The sequence below is a fragment of the Eptesicus fuscus genome, chromosome 9 (genome assembly GCF_027574615.1).
Source record: "Eptesicus fuscus isolate TK198812 chromosome 9, DD_ASM_mEF_20220401, whole genome shotgun sequence".
Classification (NCBI taxonomy): Eukaryota; Metazoa; Chordata; class Mammalia; order Chiroptera; family Vespertilionidae; genus Eptesicus; species Eptesicus fuscus.
The window spans coordinates 93723134-93738726 of record NC_072481.1 but is presented as its reverse complement, the minus strand read 5'-3'; positions in this window follow the sequence as shown (position 1 = coordinate 93738726).

Sequence of the window (15593 nt, the reverse complement as noted above, 5' to 3'; positions counted from 1 at the left end):
AAAAAAGGAATATTATAATAGCTTTTTAAGCAATTATGAATATTCTTCTTTGAATCTTTACAAGAATTAAATGATAATTTTAAAAAGTTACTTGAATTTGAAACTCTAACAATGAATTTTTGGTACCTTTGGTATACTTTGTACTTTGAATGGGTATTTTGCCCATGAATTATTTTATTTATTTATTTACTTTACATTGTGATAAAATATATATCTACACTAATAAAAGAGAAACATGCAAATTGACCGTACCACTGCTACACCCACAAGCCACGCCCACAAGCCAATCAGGAGCGAGTATGCAAATTAACCCAACCAAGATGGCTGCGGCCACAGAGTGAGCAGGAGGCTTGGGTTTCCCTGGTGATGGAGGAAGCCAAGCTTCCTGGCTGGCCTTGGCCTCTGCTCAAGGCTACAAAGTTTCAATAATAGAAGATAAATAAATCCCAGATACCAGGGCCTCCACTTGGGTCACCGGGGGGCATGGCTGGCCTGCAAACCACAGGCCCCTCACCCAGGCCGCCCCATGCCCCAAGGGAACCCCACCCTGATCTGGGACACCCTTCAGGGCAAACCAGCCAGCCCCCATCCATGCACCAGGACTCTATCCTATCTAATGAAAGAGTAATATGCAAATTGACCATCACTCCAACACACAAGATGGCCGGCAGGGGAGGGCAGTTGGGAGGGACTAGGCCTGCAAGGGAGGGCAGTTGTGCATGAACAGGCCAGCAGGGGAGGGCAGTTGGGAGGACCAGGCCTGCAGGGGGGGGCAGTTAGGGGTGACCAGGCCTGTAGGGGAGGGCAGTTAGGGGTAATCATGCTGGCAGGGGAGCAGTTAGGCATCAATCAGGCTGGCAGGGGAGTAGTTAGGGGGTCATCAGGCTGGCAGGCAGAAGCAATTAGGGGCAATCAGGAAGGCAGGCAGGCGAGCAGTTGGGAGCCAGCAGTCCTGGATTGTGAGAGGGATGTCCTACTGCAAACGGGCAGTAGGATATCCCTCGAGGGGTCCCAGATTGGAGAGGGTGCAGGCTGGGCTGAGGGACACACCTCCCATGGAAGAATTTCATGCACCGGGCCTCTAGTAACATATAATTAAGCTTCTTAACTATGTTTAAGTGCACTGTTTAGTTCTGTTAACTACATTCATACTGTGCAATAATCACCACCATCCATCTCCAGAACTCATTTCATATTGTAAAACTGAAACTCTGTACCCATTAAATAAGAATTCCCCATGCCGTGTCCTTCCAGCTGCAGACAATCACCATAGTACTTTCTACTTCTATATATTTGACTACTTTAGGTACCTAATGTAAGCAGGATCATACAGTATTAGTCTTTTGTGTAGCTGGCTTATATCACTGAGCATAATGTTCTCAAGGTTTATCCATGTTATAGTATGTGTCAGAATTTCCTTCCTATTTAGGTCTGAATAATATCACATTTTGTTTATCCATTCAACATTTCTTTTAATATTTTATTGATTTTTTACAGAGAGGAAGAGAGAGGGATAGAGAGTCAGAAACATCGATGAGAGAGAAACATCGATCAGCTGCCTCCTGCACACCCCCCACCCTCCTGCACACCCCCTGCAACCAAGGCACATGCCCCCGACCGGAATCGAACCTGGGACCTTTCAGTCTTCAGGCCGACGCTCTATCCACTGAGCCAAACCGGTTTTGGCATCCATTCAACATTTAATGAGTGTTTGGGTTGCTTGCACCTTTTGGTTATTGTTAATAATGCTGCTAATGAACATGAGTAGACAAATACCTTTTGAAACCCCACTTTCAATTGTTTTGGTTATATACCCAAAGGTAGAATTGTGAGATAATTCTATTTTTAATTTTTTGAGGAATTACTTTCCATAGCATGTGCACCATCTTACATTATCACCAGAAGTGTACAAAGGTTCCAATTTCTCCACATCCTCACCAACACTTATTTTTTGTTTTTGATAATATATGTATTATTCAGGGTTCTCCATTCTCCAGAGAAGTAAAACCAAGAGGATGTGTATGTGTATTTATCGAGATATATATATATATCTTAGAGATATGTGTATATATCTTATAAGATATATATATATGTATATATCTTATAATATATATATATACATATATATGTAGATATACATATATATATTAGAGGCCTGGTGCATGAAATTTGTGCACTGGAGGGGGCGGTCCCTCAGTCCAGATTGCAAAAGGGACGTGGTACATGATTGGGGCCAGGGAGGGATGCGGGAGATTGGCCAGCTGGGGAGGGATTGTGGGCGGGCTCCAGGATGTGTCCAGCCCATCTTGCTCAGTCCCAATTGATCAGATCCCAGCAGCAAGCTAACCTACTGGTTGGAGCGTCTGCCCCTTGGTGGTCAGTGCACCTCATATCGACTGGTTGACTGGTTGACTGTCTGCCCCTGTTGGTCAGTGAACATCATAGCGAGCAGTTGAGCAGCCTTAGCATATCATTAGCATATTACGCTTTGATTGGTTGACTGGCTGACCAGATGACTGAACATTTAGCATATTAGGCTTTTATTATATACTAGAGGCCTGGTACATGAAATTCATGCACTCGGGTGGGGGGTCCCTCAGCCCGGCCTGCACCCTCTCGCAGTATGGGAGCCCTTGGGGGATATCTGATGGATGGCCAGTAGCCGGACATCCTTAGCGCTGTTGCGGAGGTGGGAGAGGCTCCTGCCACTGCCACTGTGCTTGCCAGCCATGAGCCTGGCTTCTGGCTGAGTGGGAGTGCACTGACTACAAGGGGGCAGCTCCTGCATTGAGTGTCTGCCCCCTGGTGGTCAGTGCACATCATAGTGACCGTCATTTGGCCATTCGGTCGATTTGCATATTAGCCTTTTATTATATAGGAGGATATATGTATATATAATGCATATATATGATGTTTATATATAATACGTAAATATATATTATTTATTATAAGGAATTGACTCATGCAGTTTGGAGGTTGTCAAATCCCAAGATCTGCAGTCAGCAAGCCAGAAATCCAGAAAAGTCCATGGTATGGTTCCAGTCCAAAGGCCAGCAGTCTTGAGATTCAAGAAAAGCTGATGTTTCCATTTAAGTCCAAAGGCAGGAAAAAAACTGCTGTTCCAGCTTGAAGGCAGTCAGGCAGGAGAAATCTGTTACTTGCAGGAGGGTGGGCCATTTTATTCTATTCAGGCCTTCAACTAATTAGATAAGGCCCACTTATATTTGGTCAAACACTTTTCTGGGTGTGTTCATGAGGGCATTTTGACTAATTTATCATTTTAAATATTAATTTCATCCAACATGCCCTCATGAACACACCCAGAAAAGCGTTTGACCAAATGTCTCGTCACTCCTTTGTCCAGTCGACACATAAAATGAATCAACCGTGGTAGCCATCCTAATGAGCGTAAGCTCATTGCAGTTTTGATTTGCATTTCCCTAATGACTAGTGGCGTGTAGCATCTTTTCATGTACTTATTGGAAATATCTTTTTTATATATCTTTTTTGAGGAAATGTCTATTCAAATTATTTTCCCATTTATCAAGCAGCCTTTTTTTTTTTTTGAGTTGTAAGAGTTTTGTATATTCTGAATATTAACTTCTTATCAGATATGTTGTTAAAAATCTTTTTGCCCATTCTATGGGGTGCCTTTTCACTCTGTTGATTATGTCCTTTAATGCACAAAAGTTTTCAATTAATTATTTTTGGTAATAAAAAAATGCATAACATGAAGTTTACCACCATAGCCATTTTAAAATGTGCAGTTCAGTAATGTTAAGTATATTCATGTTGTTGTGCACCAATTTCTTGAACTTTTTCATCTTGTAAATCTTGAACTCTGTACCTATTAAATCTCTGTCCCTCCACCCCTCAGCCAATGGCAACACTCTACTATCAGTTCCTATGAATTTGGCTACTCTAGATAAAGCATATAAGTGGAATCATACAGTATTTTTTTGTGTGTGACTGATATTTCACTTAATATTCTCAAGTTTCATCCATGTTGTAGCACAAGTCAGAATTTTTTTTCTTTTTAAGACTGAATGATATTTTATAATATATATAGCATTTTGTTATCTATTCATTTGTTGATAAATGCTTGGGTTGCTTCCAACTCTTGACTTTTAAGAATAAAGCTGCTATTTACATGAGTCTGCAAGTATCTATGGGAGATCCTGCTTTCAGTCATTTTGGATAGATACCCAGAAGTGGAATTACTGCATCATATGTTAATTCTATTTTTAATTTTTGAGGAACTGCCATACTATTTTCCATAGTGGATGTACCATTTTAAAATCCTACCAATAGTGCACAAGAGTTCTACTTTCTCTACATACTTGTCAGCATTAGTCATTTTTTATTTTCTTACATTTTATTTATGTATTTCTTTTTTTTTTTTTTTTTAATTTCTTTATTGATTAAGGTGTCACATATTTGTCCTCATCCCCCCATTCCCATCCCACCCCTCTCCCCACGCATGCCCCAATCCCCTGTTGAACTTAACCGTTGGATAGGCTTATATGCATGCATACAGGTCCTTTGGTTGAACTCTCCCCCTCCCCCCCACCCTCCCCCTACCCTCCCCTATCCTCCCTCTGAGGCCCGATAGTCCGATCGATGCCTCCTTGCTTCTGGTTCTGTTCTTGTTCCTCAGTCTATGTTGTTCCTCATTTCCTCTAGATGAACGAGATCAAATGTCACTAGATATATACTAATAAGAACTGAATGTGAGACGAGCAATAATATTTATGCTGACAGGCAAATGAATCAATCTGTAGCGAGCTTCCCCCTGGACCAACAGTTCTTTTGAGACCCAATTTCGATGTCCAGTAGTTCCTTATGTGTACATGTCAGCACTGACCCCTCAGCTCTGGATGGTGGACAAATGGTGGTAATGGAGGTCTGACTCCCTCTGGTTTGGTCTCGGCCGATCCCAGGGGCACGGCGTCACCTGGACTAAGGGGCACGTGGCCTCACCCATACCCAAGGGGCGCGTGGTCTCACCCGGGCCTGGGACCCAGCCTCACCCGGATGGATCCAGGGGCGCACGGCCTCACCCGGACCCAGGATCTGGCTTCACCCGTACCCAAGGACGCTTGGCCTCTCCCAGACCCAGGGGCACGTGGCCTCACCCGGGCTTAGTTGCACAAGGCCTCACCTGGATCCAGGGACACATGGTCTCTCCCGGACCCAGGGACGCTTGGCCTCTCCCAGACCCAGGGCCACTTGGGCTCACCCGGGCCTAGGTGCACGAGGCCTCATCCGGATCCAGGGACGCATGGTCTCACCTGGACCCAGGGACGCTTGGCCTCTCCCAGACCTAGGGGCACGTGGCCTCACCCGGGCCTGGGTTCACGAGGCCTCACTCGGATCCAGGGACACATGGTCTCACCCAGACCCAGGAACGTTTGGCCACTCCCAGACCCAGGGCCACTTGGGCTCACCCGGGCCTAGGTGCACGAGGCCTCATCCGGATCCAGGGACGCATGGTCTCACCCGGACCCAGGGACGCTTGGCCTCTCCCAGACCCAGGGCCACTTGGGCTCACCTGGGCCTAGGTGCACGAGGCCTCACCCGGATCCTGGGACACATGGTCTCACCCGGACCCAGGGATGCTTGGCCTCTCCCAGACCCAGGGCCACTTGGGCTCACCCGGGCCTAGGTGCACGAGGCCTCACCCGGATCCAGGGACACATGGTCTCACCCGGACCCAGGGACGCTTGGCCTCTCCCAGACCCAGGGCCACTTGGGCTCACCCGGGCCTAGGTGCACGAGGCCTCACCCGGATCCAGGGACACATGGTCTCACCCGGACCCAGGGACGCTTGGCCTCTCCCAGACCCAGGGCCACTTGGGCTCACCCGGGCCTAGGTACACGAGGCCTCACCCTGATCCAGGGACACATGGTCTCACCCAGACCTAGGAACGTTTGGCCACTCCCAGACCCAGGGCCACTTGGGCTCACCCGGGCCTAGGTGCACGAGGCCTCACCCAGATCCAGGGACGCATGGTCTCACCCGGACCCAGGGACGCTTGGCCTCTCCCAGACCCAGGGCCACTTGGGCTCACCCGGGCCTCGGTGCACGAGGCCTCACCCGGATCCAGGGACGCATGGTCTCACCCGGACCCAGGGACGCTTGGTCTCTCCCAGACCCAGGGCCACTTGGGCTCACCCGGGCCTAGGTGCACGAGGCCTCACCCGGATCCAGGGACACATGGTCTCACCCAGACCCAGGAACGTTTGGCCACTCCCAGACCCAGGGCCACTTGGGCTCACCCGGGCCTAGGTGCACGAGGCCTCACCCAGATCCAGGGATGCATGGTCTCACCCGGACCCAGGGACGCTTGGCCTCTCCCAGACCCAGGGCCACTTGGGCTCACCCGGGCCTAGGTGCGCGAGGCCTCACCCGGATCCAGGGACACATGGTCTCACCCGGACCCAGGGACGCTTGGCCTCTCCCAGACCCAGGGCCACTTGGGCTCACCCGGGCCTAGGTGCACGAGGCCTCACCCGGATCCAGGGACACATGGTCTCACCCAGACCCAGGAACGTTTGGCCTCTCCCAGACCCAGGGCCACTTGGGCTCACCCGGGCCTAGGTGCACGAGGCCTCACCCAGATCCAGGGACGCATGGTCTCACCCGGACCCAGGGACGCTTGGCCTCTCCCAGACCCAGGGCCACTTGGGCTCACCCGGGCCTAGGTGCACGAGGCCTCACCCGGATCCTGGGACACATGGTCTCACCCGGACCCAGGGATGCTTGGCCTCTCCCAGACCCAGGGCCACTTGGGCTCACCCGGGCCTAGGTGAACGAGGCCTCACCTGGATCCAGGGACACATGGTCTCACCCGGACCCAGGGACGCTTGGCCTCTCCCCGACCCAGGGCCACTTGGGCTCACCCGGGCCTATGTGCACGCAGCCTCACCCGGATCCAGGGACACATGGTCTCGCCTGGACCCAGGGATGTGTGGGCTCTCCCAGACCCAGGGGCGCTTGGCCTCGCCCGGGCACGGGATCCAGCGTCATCCGGGTCCAGGGGCACTTGGCCTCACCCGGACCCGGAGTCCGGCCTCACCTGGACCCAGGGGCATGTGGCCTCACCTAGACCCAGGGACGTGAGGCCTCACTTATACCCAGAGGCGTGTGACCACAACCGAGTCCAGAGGCGCGCAACCCCGCCCGCACCCGGGTCTCAGCGGGGCCCCGTCTTCCCGATCCCAATTCCTGCCGGTCAATCCCCCCTCAGCAATTCCCCTGGCCATCCTTCCAGAGCTCCAGTATGGCTGCTCCAGAACTCGTCGGGCGGCGGCTCGGCGAAGCTCCGGTGCACCCGGTGCATGGCGGTGGGCCAGTCTGGCGTCGCTGCGTCGGCCCTTGGGTCTGCATCGGTGGCCGGTCGCCGAGCATGCGCACCTGGCCGCTTCCGGGGCGTTGAGATCCTTGACGGACTCAGAGGTCAGCAAGCGCGGAGTCTCCCACCCCATGTCTCATAGGGGCTCGTCTGTCCGTGCTTGGCTGCCAGTGGAGCCGTCCCCTCAGCCGGAGAACGCCGGGGGAACTGCGCCGAGCACGTTCCAGGCCGCTGTTGTATCGCCTGAGCCATAGTTCTTTTGTGTCGCCTGAGCTGTAGTTCTTAAAGTGTGGTCTTTGGGTCGCCGGCATCAGCATCATCCCACATACCCCTCTTTTATTCTAGTTGTAGAGCATCTACTCAGCCAGCCCTATGGTGGTCTTGGATGGTGTCTGCTCTGCTCTCTTGTCGTAGTCTCAAAGTTGTTGTGGTAGGCAACAATCAGGCTTCCGCCCTATGCCTCCATCTTGGTCCTCCTTTGTATAGTTAAGTCTTGATTGTTGTTGGTGTCATTGGGGGGGCTCTCTTTGTCTATAGAGGAAGAGTTGCTGTGCAGGAGACACGTTTATGGGCCGGGTCTTGGTGCAGCAAAGCTTTGGCGCTCACTGAATATTCCCGTTGAATGTGTCCCTTATGCACGTGGTTGAAATCTGGTGTCATCTCCCACAGACCACTAGATGCCCTCGTTTCTGGGTCTCCAATGGGGTGTAGATCAGCTACTGCCTTAGGCACTCAGCAAGGATTACAGCAAAAACTGTAGTTTCTTCCTCCTGTCTGAGTGGCCCTGGAGCAGTCCGACTAGAACAGCAGATCATCTGGTCCGCTGCCAGAGGGCAGGCCACCCACATGCATAAGCCGTTGCTTGGAGCGCAGGTGTGCCTGCAAGACTTGCGGGGCAGGTCTTCAAAACGTGCGGGGCGGGTCCCAGGGCGGGGCGGGGTCTCAGGGCGCCAACAGGCCATGGTGCGGCGAGCCTCGATGGCTGTGAGTCTGGTCCTTCTGCCTTCCATGTATCTAAGTCCCCTCGTTCCGCACTCCAGCGCAGCAAACACTGATTGCTGGGCGCACCTCTGCAAGAGTCCCGCCTCTCCCCGCAGGCATCTGGGTCTCCCGGGGTTCGCCAGAAGATGGGTTTCAGGGTGATGGAGAGCTAATCTCCCTTAGGTTTGGAACAAAAGCCCCTTTCCCCCGCCACCAGCCAGACCCACGCACCTCCACACCTCATCCCCTCCGATTTCGCTGGGTGCGAGGCAACAGAACCGCCTTTAACCTCCGCCGCCATCTTTTTCAAACTTCTCAATTTGTACTTTTTAATCCCTTGAATTCAGTCAACTCTACTGAAGTCTAGCGCCGCCGGGAGGTGCACGGAAAGGGCGCCCGGGCCTCCGTCCGGTGCGCGGTGCGCGCGTCCCGCGGAACCAGGCGCGCGAGGGCTGCGCGGCTGGGATGGGCGCTGGGCGGCCGCCGAGCTCCAGGCACCGCCATCACCGTGTTCCGGACGTCGCCGCCGCGGCGTCCCCCCAATTTCTACTTTTTAATCCCTTGAATTCAGTCAACTCTACTGAAGTCTAGCGCCGCCGGGAGGTGCACGGAAAGGGCGCCCGGGCCTCCGTCCGGTGCGCGGTGCGCGCGTCCCGCGGAACCAGGCGCGCGAGGGCTGCGCGGCTGGGACGGGCGCTGGGCGGCCGCCGAGCTCCAGGCACCGCCATCACCGTGTTCCGGACGTCGCCGCCGCGGCGTCCCCCCAATTTATACTTTTTAATCCCTTGAATTCAGTCAACTCTACTGAAGTCTAGCGCCGCCGGGAGGTGCACGGAGAGGGCGCCCGGGCCTCCGTCCGGTGTGTGGGGCGCGCGGCCCGCGGAACCAGGCGCGCGGGGGCTGCGCGGCGGGGACGGGTGCTGGGAGGCCGCCGGGCTCCGGGCGCCGCCGCTGCGGCGGCGTCCCCAGCGTCCCGGGCCGGGCGGCCTGCGGGGGCGGCGGAGTTGCGAAAGTGAGTGAGTTTCCCAGGGTTTCGCCCGGAATGGGGTTCAGTGCAATCGGAGCCGGTGCTCAGCGCACTCCGGAGCCTTTATCTCCTTCCTGCCAGTGAACTCCGGCCAGGTCATCAGCCGCCCCCTCCTCTCCGGTTCCATCCTCCCCGCAGGCGCGTGTGCTCGTGTCTCCGCCCGTTTCTCCATACCTCAGGCTTTTACGGCTTCCCCGACTGTCCCCGTGGCCTTCTCCTTCCCCCCAGCTGTGGGCATTTCAGTCCACCAACTTTCCTGTGGTTCTGGACGATGTCCGTTCTGACCTCTAGTTGTATTTTTGAAATTGTTGTGCCCGGCTGCAGGTTAGGTGTTTAACCTATGCCGCCATCTTGGTTTCTATTTATGTATTTCTTAATCCTCACCTGAGGACATTTTCCCACTGATTTTTAGAGAGAGTGGAAGAGAAAGGGAAAGACAGAAAGATATATCGATGTGAGAGAAACACATTGATTGGTTGCCTCCTGACCAGGGCCTGGGGTGCGGAGGAGCCAGAAACCATGGTATGTGCCCTTGACTAGAATCAACCTGAGACTCTTCAGTCCATAGGTTGATGCTCTCTATTCACTGAGCCAAACCAATGATGTCAGCCCTAGTTATTTTTTTAAATTAATAACCATCCTAAATGGGTATGAGGTGATATCTCATTGTGGTTTTAATTTGCATTTCTCTAATGATCAGTGATGTTGAACATCTTTTCATGTGATTTTTGGCTGTTTGCATATCTTCTTCTTTGCCCATCTTTTAAATTTGATAAATTTGACATGTTAGATTTTGTTCTTTGCCCCTTTGAGTTATTTGGTTTTTTTTTTTATTTTTATTGTTGAGTTGTAGGAGCTTTTCATGTTCATATTAGCCCCTTCTCATACATATGATTTACAAATATTTTCTCTAATTTCACAGTTTGACTTTTCATTCTGTTGATTGTGTTTTGATTCACAGAATTTTTAAATTTTGATATAGTACAATTTGTCTCTTTTTACTTTTGTGGCCTGTGGTTTTGGTATCATATTTAAGAATCTCCTTGAAAAATGGAAAGTCATGAAGCCCCCCAACCCCCAATGTTTTATTCTAAGAGTTTTATAGTTTTAGGTTTTACATTTAAGTTTTTGATGAATTTCTAGTAAATTTTTATATGTGTAAGGTAAGCGTCCAACTTTTTCATGTGGAAATTCAGTTTCCCAGCACCATTTGTTGTAAAGACTCTCCTTTCTCTCACTGAATGCCTTGGTGCCTTGTAGAAGATCAGTTGACCATATATGTGAGTGTTTATTTATGGCCTCTCTATTCTATTCCATTGGTCTGTATCTGTCTTTATGTTACCCATGTATAAGTGTGTAGCATCACTTATTGATCACTTTGAAAATGTTGGTTCATTGAGCTTTTATGTTTTCTAAATGTTGACATATTTCATTTATAATACTTAAAAAATCACATTCATTAGTATTGCCACCAAACTCATCAAAACATCTTTAAGTATTGGTAAGCTACTTATGGTGGCAGATACAAATTTTTCAAAAGTCCAATTTTTACTAGATAGCTCAAATTTTGTCATTTACAATGACACTGATAGTTTTCTTCCTTGTAGTGAAAGGCTCACTGCTTTAATTTCAAAATAATTTCTGCCAAGTACCCAATTTTGAATTACCACAGATAAACACTTAAACAATTTGACACAGTTAATAATTTCCTCCATTTTAAAGCCTTTTTAAAAATTATGTGCTATCTTACTCTATTGGTTTTCTTTCCTTCTTACTGACCACTCATTTTTAACCTTTCCTGTCTGCTATTCCTGTGTTCTGATGGTGGAGCACACCAGTGTCTTCAACTTGGGCCCTCCATTTCTCTACATTTACTTTCTACCTAGGTGAACTCATCCAGTTTTGTGGTTTTAGATGTCATCCAATGCTACTTATTATCTATCTATCTATCTATCTATCATCTATCTATCTATCTTTCTATCTATCTACCTACCTATCTATCATCTATCTATCTATCTATTATCTATCTATCATCTATCAATCTATCTATCTATCTATCTATTATCTATCTATCATCTATCTATATCTATCTATCTATCTATCTATCTATCTATCTATCTATCTATCTATCTCTATCATCTATCATCATTTCCATCCTCCCAATTAACCCCAACTACATAGGGGATAGCTTCACTTGGAAACCTTGTAGGTGTCCACAACTAAATGTGACCAAAACAGAATTCTTGATTTCACTCCCCCAACCTGTTCCTTCCTTATCTCAGTAAATGGCACCACCATTGTACCCCAAAGTGAAAGCCATCTTGTGTATTTTCTCCCTCATATTCCATGTTCAATCTACCAACACCAATGGGCTGGACATTCAAAATACATCTAGAATCCTGTGACAGCTCATCACTTCCACCACCCTTACCCTTGACCACGCCATCACCATAGGAACAAGAGTATTGGATACCTAGTATTAATCCCTCTTAAGAGGCTTCAAAAACATCCATTTCCAAATTTACTTTACTTCATATCCTTAGTGTGACACCATTAGTTTGTAGCATGGTCTTTCTAAGAAAGAGTCCTGAGTTAAATCCCTGCAGGAGCATCAGGGGCTGGCAGACCAGGCTCTCTTGGACAAGGAGAGACTACCACCGCTGAGGGCACTCCCCGGACGGCGGACTGTGGGACTCGGGCATGGAGCCCACACCATCTTGAAGGGGAGAGTGGCCTTTTCTAGGAACTCATCAGCACCACCACCCAGACGGGCCTTTGATGCTACCCGCGACCCAGCAGCCACTACAGCCAAAATCCTGCTGCCCCACCCACAGACCCATGGACCCTGGGACCTCCACCTCCAAAGGGGCACTGCTCCCACAGCAGTAAGTGCAATTTCCCCCCTCCCCAGCTGCAGAACTCCGGACACCACATTCGCGTGTGCGTTTCCAGCTCACAGGCATCCAGGGCACACCACTCTGTAGGCAGCACCTGGGAGCCACTGGGAGCCCCCGCTGGATGTGATTTTGTACAGACAAGGGCGTGTTCCCCCGCAGTAGAAATTCTGAATTCCCTCTTCCTGAATAACTGCCCACAGACACCCCAGCTGCATAACGTCAGTGCCAGGGCCCCTCAGAGTACATCAGAGCTCTGCACCGGCAAACACACCACCACAGTTGTGCATTTCCAACGGGCAGGCACCCTGAGCCCATCTATCCACAGGGCACTCATGGGAGCTGCTGTGAGTCCTCACTGGGTGTGATCTTGGACAAACAGGGACACACTCCCCCCGGCAGTAGAAATTCTGAATTCACTCATCCTGGATACTTGCCCACAGACACCTCAATTATGTGGCTTCAGTGCCAGGGCCCTTCAGAGTGCTTCAGTGCCCCTCGCTGGCAAACACACCATGGGTGCCCCTGTGAGCTGCCACTGGGAGCATGTGCCTATCCACCACAGGTGCAGCAGCAAAAGCTGAGTCTGCCCACCCCACAACTACAGAACTCTGGACACAACAGTCATGCCTTTCCAAAGCGCAGGCCTCCTGAGCCCCATCACCCCAACAAATGGTTCCTGGGTGCCACTGTGAGTCCCCGCTGGGCACGCACAATTTCAATCAAGGGTGCAAGACAGCCATAATTGGGACACCCCCCTCCATGGCTGCTGACTTCTTGACACCACAGTTGTACCTTTTCAGCTCGCAGGCCTACATCAAGAGAACCCAAATAGCTCAAGTAGGGAGCTACACTAGAATACCAAGCCCAGGAGACCTGAGAGATTACACCAGTAGCACCATCCCTAAAAGAACCTGGGTAGCAAAGCAATTGGATCTACAAGTAAAATGTTACAACAAAACATGGGAAGTCAAAAAAAGCAATCCCCAAAGGGAATAAAAAGAGGAATCACCAGAAAGGGAGTTAAATGAAATTGAGGCTAGCAACATATCAGAGAAAGAATTCAGAGTAATGGTTATAAGGATGCTCAAATGGCTGGATAACAAATACACACAACTCAATGAGAATTAAAAGGAACTGAATGAGAATGTCACCAACATGAAAAGGAACCAAGAGGAGATGAAGAACGACATAGCTGCAATAAAGAACACAATGGAGGGCTTAAACAGTAGACTAGAAGAGGCTGAGGACCGCATCAGTGAATTAGAAGACAAGGTAGGAAAAAACACAAAAACACAGAAGTAACTGGAAAGACTTAAAAAGCAAGAGGAGAGCATAAGGGAGCTTTGGGACAACACAAAATGAAACAACATTCACAAAGTAAGGGTACCAGAAAGAGAGGAAGAGAAGCAAGGAATAGAAAACCTGTTTGAAGAAATAATGACAGAAAACTTCCCTGATATTGGCAAGAAAAAAAACTATGCAAGTCCAAGAAGTACATAGAGTCCCAAGCAAGATGAACCCCAAAAGACTGACACCAAGACACATCATAATTAAATTGGCAAACACCAACGACAAAGTAAGAATCTTAAAGGCTGCCAGAGAGAGACAGAAAGTTACCTACAAAGGATCTCCTATTATAATATCAACTGATTTCTCAACATAAACACATCAGGCCAGAAGGGACTGGAATAAAATATACAAAGTGATGCAAAGCAAGGGACTGAATCCAAGAATACTATACCAAGCAAGGCTATCATTCAAAATTGAAGGTGGAACCAGGAGCTTCACGGACAAAAAAGGGCTAAGAGAGTTTATTACTACCAAGCCAGCAATGCAACATATGCTAAAGGGACTGCTGTAAAAAGAAGAAACACAAACAGTAAGAACAAAAATGACAACAAACAAGTACTTATCAATAATAACATTAAACATAAATGGATTAAATGCACCAATCAAAAGACACAGGGTAGCTGAATGGATAAGAAAGTATGACCTATATATTTGCTGTCTGCAAAAGACCCACCTCAGAACAAAGGATTCACACAGAATGAGAGTGAAGGGATGGAAAAACATTTTACAGGAAAATGGAAAGGAGAAAAAAGCTGGGGTTGCTATACTTATATCTGATAAAATAGACCTCAAAGTAAAGGCCATAACAAGAGATAATGAAGGCCACTACATAATACTAAAGGGAGCAATTCAACAAGAAGATATAACTCTGGTAAACATATACACACAAATACATAAAACAACTTCTGGAAGATATCAAGGGAGAGATAGATAGCAATACAGACATAGTAGGGACTTTCATACCCCACTGACACTACTGGAGAAATCCTGTAAACAAAAAAATCAGCAAAGAAAGAGCAATCCTAAATGACTCACTAGATCAGATGGACTTAATTGACATCTTCAGAACATTTCACCCCAAAGCTACAGAATGTACATTCTTCTCAAGTGCACATGGAACAATTTGAAAGATAGACCACATATTAGGACACAGGAAAAGTCTCTTCAAATTCAAGAAGATAGAAATCATATCAAGCATCTTCTCAGACCATAGTGGCATAAAACTAGAAATCAACTACAATAACAACAATGAAAAAAAATCAAACACTTGGAGACTAAATAGCATGCTATTAAACAATGATTGGGTTACCAAAGAGAACACAGAAGAAATTAAAAGCATCCTGGGAACAAATGACAATGAAAACACAACAATCCAAAATCTATGAGACACAATGAAAGCAGTCCTGAGAGGGAAGTTCATAGCTCTACAGGCCTACCTCAAAAAACAAGAAAAAATGGTAATAAATTATTTAACCTTGCAACTTAAAGAACTAGAAAGAGAGCAACAAGAAAAGCCCACTGTAACCAGAAGGAAGGAGATAATAAAGATCAGAGCAGAAATAAATGACATAGAGACCAAAAAAATACATAAGATCAATGAAACCAAGAGCTGGTTCTTGAAAGGATAAACAAGATTGATGAGCCTCTAGCTCGGCTCACCAAGAAACAAATAGAGAGGGCCCAATAAACAAAATCAGAAATGAAAGAGGTGATGTAACAACTGACCCCACTGATATACAAAGAATTGTAAAAAAGTATGATGAACAACTCTACTCCAACAAACTGAACAACCTCGATGAAATGGACACATTCCTAGAAAAATACAAGCTTCCAAAACTCAATCAGGAAGATTAAAAAAACCTGAATAGGCCAATAACTACTGATGAAATTGAAACAGTAATCTAAAAGCTTTCAGCAAACAAAAGCCCTGGACCAGATGGCTTCACAGGGGAGTTTTATGGAACATTCAAAGAACTAAAACCA